Here is an 11,637-nt window from a genome sequence, read left to right as displayed (position 1 = left end):
ATGACAGATGGAGCTCACATTCCGCATATGTAGAATGAGAAAATTTGGATACCATTAGAACGGTAGTTCAGGAAACACAAAATGGTCTGTACACTCACTAGGCTATAAGCAACTATGCTTTAACATGGGGAGAAATTAAAAGAAGATTTCTGTTCGGAAACACCGACAATTCCCGATGAACTGAAATGCCTTGTAACACAGGCGTCTGCTGCCATTTATTCCAGATGAAATTAAATGTGCAGTATTATTTCTCCACAATCGTTTTATAGCGTGTAGCGATTCTCAAGGTCAACATTTGGAATTTTTGGTATGACAGCCGTGATGTAAAACACAAACCGCAGCTGAGTTACTTGCTTGCTTACACATTTGGTGTAACAGGGCAGACGTCTGTGGAACTTCTCCTCCTGATGGTAAGAGAGTGGTTTGCGGCACTGTTTTCATGGCATTATTTGGTCAAGTTCTATACATGCTGTATCTTTGAAGTTGTCTTAGAAGATTCTTTGAAACGTCAGAGAGAAAAGTGTGTAGTGCCATTAGAAAAAAATAAATTCGGTATTGTAATTTGTGGATGAGAAGTATCAACGATGGAAAAATGTAGCGAATTGGAGGAGGACTTGCGGGATCGTCGATAGGGGCAGTGATTGATATTTGTTACCCAATGTAAACAATTAGAGGGAATGGCCTGCAGTTGTTTGTCCGCACGATTGCCTAACAGGCACTGGAATCACTCAAAACACATACAGAGCAAATTAAACTACCTGTAGGCCATGCATATACCAGACTGAGATTAAATGCTATGGTAAGTGTGATATTACCACGGACGCTATTACGGAACTCAATTATCAGACGCTACAAGGGGGTGAAGTGCAGTTCGGTATGTATACGAAGACAGTAATTTGTTCTCGAAAGAACAGTTACTGTTGATGACCGTGCAGCTTTTCCCTGGAATAAATGATGACTAACTGGCAACCTCAGCTGCCGACAGGTGTTGTTGATATACCTCGATGTGGACAGCTGAAAATGTGTGCCCCGACCGGGACTCGAACCCGGGATCTCCTGCTTACATGGCAGACGCTCTATCCATCTGAGCCACCGAGGACACAGATGAATAGCGCATCTGCAGGGACTTATCTCTTGCACGCTTCCCGTGAGACTCACATTCCCAACTGTCCACAATTCTGTATATGTATTGTACCTTATAGACATTTGTCCACCCACTCATTACTCGCGCACAGCTGTCCACATCGAGGTCAACAACACCTGTCGGCAGCTGAGGTTGTCAGTTAGTCATCATTTATTCCAGGGAAAAACTGAACGGTCATCAACAGTAACTGTTCTTTCGAGAACAAGTTACTGTCTTCGTATATATAGTTAAAAAGGCTACCCAGCCATTGACCTTCGTATGTGCGAATGCGCACAGGTTGCCCAAACTCTTACGGGAATCGCCAAGGTGTGCGCGAGTAATGAGTGGGTGGGCAAATGTCTATAAGGTACAATACATATATAGAATTGTGGACAGTTGGGAATGTGAGTCTCACGGGAAGCGTGCAAGGGATAAGTCCCTGCAGTCGCGCTATTCATCTGTGTCCTCGGTGGCTCAGATGGGCAGTTGGCCTTTGGCTGTGCTGCGGTGAGGACGCGCTGTTTGTGTTCCTGCCGCGGAGCGAGCGCTCGTGTTTGTTTACATAGTACTCGGCCGTTTCGCGCGTGCCGTACTCAGCATATAGATCATTATGGCGCACCAATACAGAAAATCGACGCTCAAATTTACGTTCCGCAACGAATTTGCACGGCCCAAAGCACTCGAAGTCGAACGATTTCTACGAGAAGAAGTTAAAATCCCGGCGACCGACATTCTCGGCATTCACTTGTCCATTGTGAGTAGTATCGTATATGTCAAGATCATCAACGACGCAACATGTGAACGGATCCTTCGGGACACGAAACAGGGCCTCCGTTTCTGCCATGCTGATGGCAATGTGGGGACTGTGCACGTCGATTATTCTGGCATGGGACTTCGCACGATCAGAATTTTCGAACTTCCTTTCGAACTACCGGCGGAGGACGTCGTGACAGCGCTGCGCCCTTACAGCACGGTCCATGATCATATTGCGGAAAAATGGACGCAATTCCAGACATATCCGGTGTTGAACGGAGTCCGCCAGGTTCGAATAGAACTTAAAAGACATGTACCTTCATATCTGACTATCGGTGGCTGCCGTGCCATCGTCATCTACGATGGGCAACCGAAGACCTGCTCTGGTTGTGGGAAGGAGGGACACCTCAGATCAGAATGTATGCAACGTCGCATCACTCAACTGCCGCCAGCTGAAGTGGACCCGCCATCGCAGCCGACGCTGCTTCCTGTGACTTATGCAGCAGCCCTCACGACAGCTACTACTTCACCACGACAGCCGACGTCCACTGTTGGGTCGCGGCTCCATGCTCCAATACAGGGCGATGATGACACACCCGTTCCACAAGATACGGATTCAACTCCGATGCCGCCGCCCCCGTCGACTGATAACAACATACATGACGATAGCATGGCCGTAGACTCGCTTATTGTGCCTACGGCTGCCTTTGTGCCGGATCGTCGTGACTCTTTGCCATCGTCTGACACAGAAGGACACACCAGGAAGCAACGCTCTCCGAAGCGACGGAAGCGGAGGCGTAGAGCAACTTCCGAACGGGATGCGACACAGCCTCCAGAGGATGACGATTCCACCTTCAATGACGACGCTACCACAGAGGCAGCCGCCATTTGCTGCAGTGTGACACCATCGAACGAAACTGAGGACAAACCACATGTATCTACAGTGGCAAAATCGGATGCCGAGCTGCAGGACAGATGCTGCCCACCACCTTCTGGAATGCAAGCACCCATGCCGTGTCCTGAGGAAGCTAGGGAGGCCGATCTTACTTTCAGTTCCCCGACGTGGGCGGATGACCACGACGACAACGGAACCATGCCAGTTACGCCAACAGGGCCCACGCCATTGGCGCCGGATCTCTAGCAAGGGCTGCCGGTGAGGTTTGGGGGGATGCGAAGGTGTCAATACAGTCAGAAGCGTCATAGGTCATTCCAGTCTTAATGGATAACTTAACACCTGCGGTTCGGCAACAAGCTTATCGTATCGCCACGCTTAACCTCAACACGATACGAACGGCAGTGAAGATCCAGTTGCTGCGTGAGATGCTTCGTTCTTCCGATGTTGACATTGCCCTGTTGCAAGAAGTATATATAGCGGCCCTCCCCGTTTTCTACGGTTATGTGACATATGTGTCACCGGCGGACCGGAATGGCAGCGGTACGGCAATACTAGTGCGCGACGGAATTGCCATCGAAGAAGTGACTTACCTTCCGTCAGGAAGGGGGTTGGCGATCACAGCACTGGGAACGCGCATCATTAACATTTACGCCCCATCAGGAACTGACCAACGCCGCGAACGATCGCTGTTCTACTCGGAGGATATCGCCCCCCTCTTTATCAGCCGCTTCGAGCAATATATCTTCGGGGGCGATTTTAACTGTGTGCTCCACCCCAAAGACCAAGTCCCACATTTCTCGACTTGTCAAGAACTTCGGCTCCTGGTTCGAGATCTGCTTCTCACCGACACGTGGGAGACGGTGCACGGTGAACGTCCCGGGCCGACATACCTTACTAGTCACTCCGCCAGTCGCCTAGACCGCATTTATGTATCACGAGCTTTAGCGCCGGGAGTATTGGACGCCGAACGTTGGCCGCTTGCCTTCTCCGATCATAGCGCTTTCATATGCACACTCTCTCTACAACAGCAGCGGGTATGGCGCAGCCGAGGACCCTGGAAGCTGAATGTGGCACATCTTCAAGCCCCGGAATGCCGTCAGATTATCGCCAACACATGGCTGGATTGCGAACGTCGTCTTCCCCGATACCCATCGACTCTAGCATGGTGGGTGGACTGTGCAAAACCAGCTTTTCGGCGTGTGTTAACACAATTCGGAAAAGATATCGCAGCTTGGCATCGTCACACATTGGACTTTTATTACACGATGCTTCGCGAACTCGACAGCCAACCACCATCTCCAAATCGACAAATGGAAAGCCGCCGAATTAAAGGTAAAATATTGTCTCTTACGAGGAAACGTTTGGAGGGGGTCGTAGTGCGATCGCGACGTCAAGACCGAGTGGAAGGAGAAAACCCGTCTATGTATCACATGGTGCTCGACAGCCGCCGACGCCGACAGCAGCTGATCACGGACCTCGTATTGCCAGGTGGTAGGGTCGTAATGACTCAGGCGGCAGTTACAGAAGCCTTCGCAGATCACTATCGCCGGTTTTACGACGAGGTGAATACAGAGGACGAGGGAGCGAACGATCACGACATACTGCAGCACGTGTCGCACACCCTCGACAATGCAGCAGCGGCGACGCTGATAGGTGGGATTACACGAGACGACATCGTGGACGCGCTTAACAAGGGAGCACTCAACAAATCTCCCGGGCCAGACGGACTGCCGCTCGAGTTTTATCGTACTTTCCGCGATCTCATGATGCCCCGATGGATCATCATGTACCAAGAACTGATGACCCCCGGTTCTCACGTGCCACCTGCATTCGTGGAAGGTCTCCTAATACCGGTACACAAGCCTTCCAGAGGTCGAACGGTCGAGGACTACAGGCCCATTACAATGCTCAACTCGGACTATAAAATCTTCGCCCGACTACTCGCCAGCCGCATGAAGACGGTTCTGCCCCTACTCCTCTCAATGGAGCAAACGACACAGGGCGGAGTGACCAACATGCAAACGGCAACCAGTGAATGCAGGGATTTAATAACCATCGCCACATCCTGTCGCCTTCGAGCTGCTCTGATCTCCATTGATTTCGACCACGCCTTCGATAGAGTCAACCACAAGTTCCTTCTGTCCGTTATGGCCCGCATGGGCTTCCCGCCTGACTTTCTCGACATCTTTCAGCGCCTTTTCCGTGGAGCTGCATCCCGTGTATTGGTGAATGGACGGATTGCGGGTCCCTTTCCGATCCGACGGTCAGTTCGCCAAGGCTGCCCTCTCTCCATGATCCTTTACGCGATCGCACTCGAACCACTTGTTGGAGGGTTGAAAAACAGGCTCTCGGGCATGTCATTGAGGGATCACACCTTTCACTGCAGGATATATGCTGATGACCTTCTATTACTTGTCCGATCTGGTGACGAGGTACGCTCAGTGATACAATGGATCAATCGCTATGGTTTGGCAGCGGGCAGCCTCATGAATGTGGCCAAGTCGGCAGCGATGCCCATTGGGAGAGGTCTACAGGAGGACGCTTTAGCCCCACTCCCACTCGTTAACAAGATCCGTTTCTTGGGCATAACATTTACACAGGATGTGCGCCGCACAGCTGCCATGAACTATGCACGAATACTACAGGCAATACGCACAGCAGTTCGCCGGAACTTACTTCGACGGATGGACCTCCTACAGCGTGTGGAATACCTCAACCTTCACGTGGCAACTAAGATGATCCACATGGCCCAGGTCCTACCGATACCGACAGCGATGGCACACAGACTGCAAGCAGCGTTTGGATATTACCTTACCGCCGGACACCTATTCAAAGTCCGCTACGAAACACTCACCCTCCCTCCGCTTGATGGCGGACTGGGACTTATAAATGTACGAGCGAGGGCTACAGCATTATACTTGTGCACAATGATGAAATTGTGGACCCACAAAGATGCTTCCCTTACGGGTAGTCTGTTAGAGGAATTGCTGCCGGCGTCTCTTCTGCCACCTGTCACGGTTGCGCACATTACACCCTCACTCTCGCACCTCTCGGCATTTATTCTTGAGTATAGTTACGTGCACCCAGACCTTCCCAACACTCGCCCTCCCAAGGCGAGAGACGTTTACAGACTGCTGCTAAGGTCAATCCCTCGCAATGTGATTGAGAGGAAGAGCCCTACGACCCTATGGCCTGCAGTGTGGAGAGCGGTCCAGAAGTCGTTCCTCCCCACGCGGGTACGAGCCGCGTGGTACCAGGTGGTGAACGGGAAGGTTGTAACACGACAAAGGCTGCACGCTATTGGGATGGCGGATTCCCCCCTTTGTCCACAGTGCCACCTCGTGGATACTGACGACCACCGTTTAATATGTGGATCGGCGTTAGAGGTATGGCTGCTAGTGCAGAAGATCCTCGCCTGCTACCTACGTATCGCGCCTCGCACAATTGAGCCACGGCTCCTCCTTTGTCCAGAGGATACTTATTTCCGACCTGCGAAGACTCATGCTCTCACATGGTTTAAAGGCATGTCCATATACTACCTCTTTCGAGATGATGAGAAGATGGTGCTTGATTACTGGCAATTTCTCCAGGACAGTCATAGCACACTTGAGTGTACACCCCGATACCGACAACTATTTGCCAACTATTTACGCAGTGTCTTCGATAACCCCCCTCACAGTTGGGGAGTACCGGGCAGAGGATGACCGCCGTCATGGAGCTCCAAACGCTGCGAAATGTTGTACCAATTTAGAACATGGAATCTGTACGCAGATGGGCCATGCACACGGAATGGCGTGCGGGATTTGGTTACGTCTTTCTTTCTTTATTATCTATCACCACGCTATTGGTTTCAACTTCTCTTTCATAGTTTAGAAGAAACTCTTGTTCTGTTGTTGCTACGGATGTACATTCTAATTTTGTTTGTCGTAACTGAAAGACGCCTTTTTCCATCTATATATAAAAAAAGGATGGCAGAGGAAAAAAAAAATGGATAGAGCGTCTGCCATGTAAGCAGGAGATCCCGGGTTCGAGTCCCGGTCGGGACACACATTTTCAGCTGTCCACATCGAGGTATATCAACAACACCTGTCGGCAGCTGAGGTTGTCAGTTAGTCATCATGTATTCCAGTTCGGTATGGTTTTAAGAGCGTAGGTTCTTAGAGGAGTTATCTACCTGCGCTTGCTATCGAATGAGTAAAATAGCACTGGGCTCAGAATTTTTTTTTTGTGTTCTTTACAGTAGGCAATCCTACTTAAATAATCTAGCTAGGATGAGGATAATGTAACTTGTGATGTATATTTAAGGTGCAGATTAAATCTGTTCCGCCTGTGTAATGTTTGAAAGACAGGTATACAATATATACAAAGACGGATGATGTCATTACTTGCAAGAATGAACAAAAAGAATGAAAGCCAAGCGAAAGGCGATAGGAATGAAAACGGGGCATAGCCGTCTATGTAACGGAGAAGCGACAATGAATATAAATAATGGCTCAGAAGTGAGATAAAAATTAAGGATGAAAAGATATCTATGATAAGATTCCCCGATGACATTCGGTTTTTTTTTCGCTAGCCTTTGAACTGGTTTAATGACGTTCTCCATCTTTTCATATTCTGGACCAGTCCTTTCATATCTACATAACCCAAATCCTATAAAATTTATTTTGTTTATTCTGGTTTTGGCCTGCCTCTACTATTTTGCCCCTCCACTGTTCCTTTCAGCGCCAAGAAAGTTACTACAACATGCCGTAGCAGATACATTACTCACTATTCTACTGTCTTAGAAGCCTCTTACATAACCGTCTTCCCTGACGTTTTGTTACCGGTAACTCGTCCTATGGTCCATATTACGCTTCAACGCAATTCTGTGTTCCTGTCGTACGTTTTCACTGACGTAGATTACTTCCTGTTTCTTCATTTCGATGCTGTCATTGGCTAAATGGCACGGTAGCTCAGCGTGTTCGGTCAGGGGACTGACCACGCACATCAATAAAAAAAAATTTAAAAAAAAACTGAGTGAAATTTGAGAAGTGTCGTATGACATCCGTATAGAACTGCCAAGAAAAATTAACGAAGAAACAGATACCACAAAAAATAAATAAAAAGATGTTGTAAACCGACGGACAACAAATTCGAAGGTCACAGGTTCGATATCCAGTCACTCCCAGGATATTAGCCTTTCTGTTATCATCTCTTTCACATTCGGCAATGTCAGGTTATGTGAATCACGCAAAATTGCACCATGGTTCGGAGTTCACATTAAAATGTCGGTCTTCCTATAACTGTCTGTGTAAATCAGTTCGAAGGTCAGACGAAGGCAAAGGCATACCATCTCCATCCAGGATCAAGCCTAGTATGTACTGTGGTGCTCCAACTAACCTTCGGGTTGATGGAACCTTTACTACTGATACTGCTGTATTTACTGCCTTCTAAAACTGCTGCGGCTTCTGTTTTCAGTGGGAGTGAGCTTCCACTCCTAAAGTACTTAACCACGGCATGCTGCACATATGCATTGATGTGTTGGCAAATGTGCCAACACCTTGTAGATAGAGGAGGCCGAAATGCACGCTATCTAACGCAGACGGGCGTGAATTCTGGAACAGGATAAGTAGTGAATGCTAATAAGAAAAGTATGCAGCTCCTCGAATACTTAACTTTTATTCCTTCATGTGAATACAGCATTCTTGATGAGACATTTCATTCGATAACTATCAAACTATGTAAGGCTAATGGCGCCTTGCTAGGTCGTAGCCATGGACGTAGCTGAAGGCTATTCTGTCTCTCGGCAAATGAGAGAAAGGCTTCGTCAGTGTAGTCGCTAGCAAAGTCGTCGTACAACTGGGGCGAGTGCTAGTCCGTATCTCGAGACCTGCCTTGTGATGGCGCTCGGTCTGCGATCACACAGTGGCGACACGCGGGTCCGACATGTACTAAATGGACCGCGGCCGATTTAAGCTGCCACCTAGCAAGTGTGGTGTCTGGCGGTGACACCACATGCATATTCTCTATAAATGAGTCTCTAGTCCCTTTAAACAGTAGATAGGTATCATCGGCCTCGTAAATGAGCAAGACAGTTTCTGACTGGTCCTAAGTGTATTCTCTGAACAGTAAAGCGGAGAGAACTGTACCTTGAAGGAGGCCAATGTTTAGTTTGTGAAATATATGCTGCATGTTGTCATAAAGAACTGCAAAAGCATATTGTAATCAAACAGCATCTCCAACTGCAATTGAGTTTTCCGACTAGTAATCAAGTAGGTTCATTGGAAATACGGTAGTCGCATGTTACATTCGTAAGTAAGAAGATAGGAAAATCCACGTAACACGAATAAATTATTTGAAAAGCAACCGCGCAGTATCTATATTCAAAACTATTTCACTTCATTATGAAAAATATATAGTGACACGGACGCCATCTGCTCACACGCAAAGTGCTACAAAGATCGTTGTAGATAGTGAGCCCTAAGACGCCGATTCCTAAGTGGGAACGATTACGAAACTTCTATCGTCACTCACTCCGGACGTCGCAAAAAGACTATGTACTCGTATCTTGCTCAGAGTCGCAGCGAAATTTAGATGAGGAAAACCGAAATGATTTCTGCTACTTGTTTGCGAGATTGGTTCATGTTTTGTATGAGTGGTTTTTGTATAACATTTGACGAGAACGGTTTTCTGCGTTAATGGTTTCTGTGTAATGTGTGAACGTAACAATCTCCTGGTGAGGTTCTTCAAGACTTACTTAAATTAAGATTGCTATGGACAATCAATTACATGGAACGCAAATTTTATTACTATAGTCCTGGACAACATTTTCAGGTAAGAAAATATCATGCCGATTCATTAACAAGAGTTTGTGAAAATATTTAGTAGGCCCTGTATGTTTGTAGACAGATGAAGACTTACGTTCTTTGAACTACAGATGTGCAGAAATATCAATGTGCCCAGTCATTGTTTACAAATTCGCTGCATAAAAAATACTAATTCAGTCGTGATGGAACACTTTTTATGTGGGATGTTAATCTTATAAACTAACACACATCACTACCGTTTGCATTCCAGTTGAACCAACGTGGATGACGTACCCCAGCCTGTAAGTGCTAAACAAGTTTGCAACGGACGTTTATAACATACGAAACTTCTTTTATAAGCTGCTGACAAAAATTAGTGCACCCTTTTATAGGTTTGAAATTCACTCAAGATTTATTGTTGCGACAGTCCATTTGGAGTACATGAAATGATTGCACTTAACGGATCAATAGCACAAGCAGTTCTGAGGTATTAGGTATCGACGTATGCTGAAATGTGATACTGGTATGTGATGTAGCCTGCATGGGCAGCGGTGCAGGCACTGACTCTGACATCCAATCTAATCTACAGATGGCGAATACTATCCTGGGATACATTATACCAGGCCTGCTCGACCAGTTCACGTAGCTCTATATGAGTTGTTGGTTGACGAGTAGCATGAGTCACCTCTCGTCTTATCAAATCGTACACTTGCTCGACTGGAAACAAATCTGGAATTCTTGCTGGTCAGGGCAGTTGCTTCACGTTCTGCTGAGTACATGAAGTGTCACGAGCAATGTGTGAGCGAGCGTTATCCTGTTGGAACGACAGATCACCTTCCTACTGCAACAACGGCAAAACAAAGGTTCTAATAACATTTTTCACGTACCTGCCGCTGGATAGCGTCCCCTGCAGAAACACCGAAGGCGAAAAAGAGTTGTAGCTTATAGTACCCAAGACCACACGTGTTGTGTCCTGCGGTAGGCAGGATAAAAACTACCATCCTATCTGAACACACTTTATTATAATTAAAGAAAAAAAAACACCTTCTTGGCATACACTAAGTTTTAAACGCAACAACAACAAGAAAATCCACAACTCTTGTGGTGACAAACCTAACAAGGTAACAAGACAATGGAAGAAAAATACTGACCAAAATCTACTCTGCACAATATAAAATACAACACGCTACTACAATGCTAAGGCGAATCAATATACGTAATATTAGGCCGGCGTAAGTACTGGACGGAGCTGTAACTAGCGATTGGTAAACACTGCCGGTCTGACGGTCTAGGCGTGCTAATAAATCCAGGTCGGCGCAGTGCTACATCAGTCGTATGAGTTCCGATTGGTGGAACACTGTCACATGTTGTCTGGCGAAGTAGGCCGGCCGGGGTGGCAGAGCGGTTCTAGGCGCTACAGGTTGGAATCGCGCGACCGCTACGGTCGCAGGTTCGAATACTGCCTCGGGCATGGATGTGTGTGATGTCGTTAGGTTTAAGTAGTTCTAAGTTCTAGGGGACTGATGACCTCGGAAGTTAAGTTCCATAGTGCTCAGAGCCATTTGGCGAAGTAGTTCCGTTATTGTTTCTGTCCTCTGACGATGTTACCGCGCTGTTGAAAATGGGTTAGCAGCCCATCTTGCGTGTCGGTTCTGCGGGCCTTCTAACAGTAAGGGGCCGATACGTCATTTCTCCCCCCAGCACCACAGCACCACAAACGTCCATAGGAGTAGGGGCGTCCTGGTCGATGTCCATTGGTTCGTGGCCAGCAAGGGCGGGAGGTGGCGACGCGACAGGGGCAACTGGCGGCGGAGACGGCGGCTGAGGCGGAGGCGGAAGCAGATGTTCCGCCACAGGGCGGTCGGCGATAGGCACCGGCAGCTCCCCCGGGGGCGTCGTGGTCCACCAGATGGGGGCGGAGCTGGTTGGAACCGTCGGCCCACCGGAGAGACGCCATCGCCCGGCCGCAGAGCAGGGTGATGACCGCAGGCGACCAGCGCGCCCGTGGATGAGAGGAGGTCCGCGACCAGACCTCCTGCCCGACGCGAAAGGAGTGCGTCGGTGTGCGGGTGGGATGGTGA

At 48.2% G+C, this 11,637-nt stretch overlaps 1 non-coding gene across 1 annotated transcript; it reads right to left on the bottom strand.

The window, feature by feature from the left end:
• Window positions 1–1,025: 1,025 nt before the first annotated feature.
• On the bottom strand, window positions 1,026–1,099 carry Trnat-ugu (transfer RNA threonine (anticodon UGU)). Its single transcript has one exon. It is a non-coding gene; the product is annotated as a tRNA-Thr (tRNA).
• Between the last annotated feature and the right edge of the window lie 10,538 nt (window positions 1,100–11,637).

Source organism: Schistocerca serialis, chromosome 1 (assembly GCF_023864345.2).
Source record: "Schistocerca serialis cubense isolate TAMUIC-IGC-003099 chromosome 1, iqSchSeri2.2, whole genome shotgun sequence".
Taxonomy (NCBI): Eukaryota; Metazoa; Arthropoda; class Insecta; order Orthoptera; family Acrididae; genus Schistocerca; species Schistocerca serialis.
This window is presented reverse-complemented; position numbering and strand designations above follow the sequence as displayed.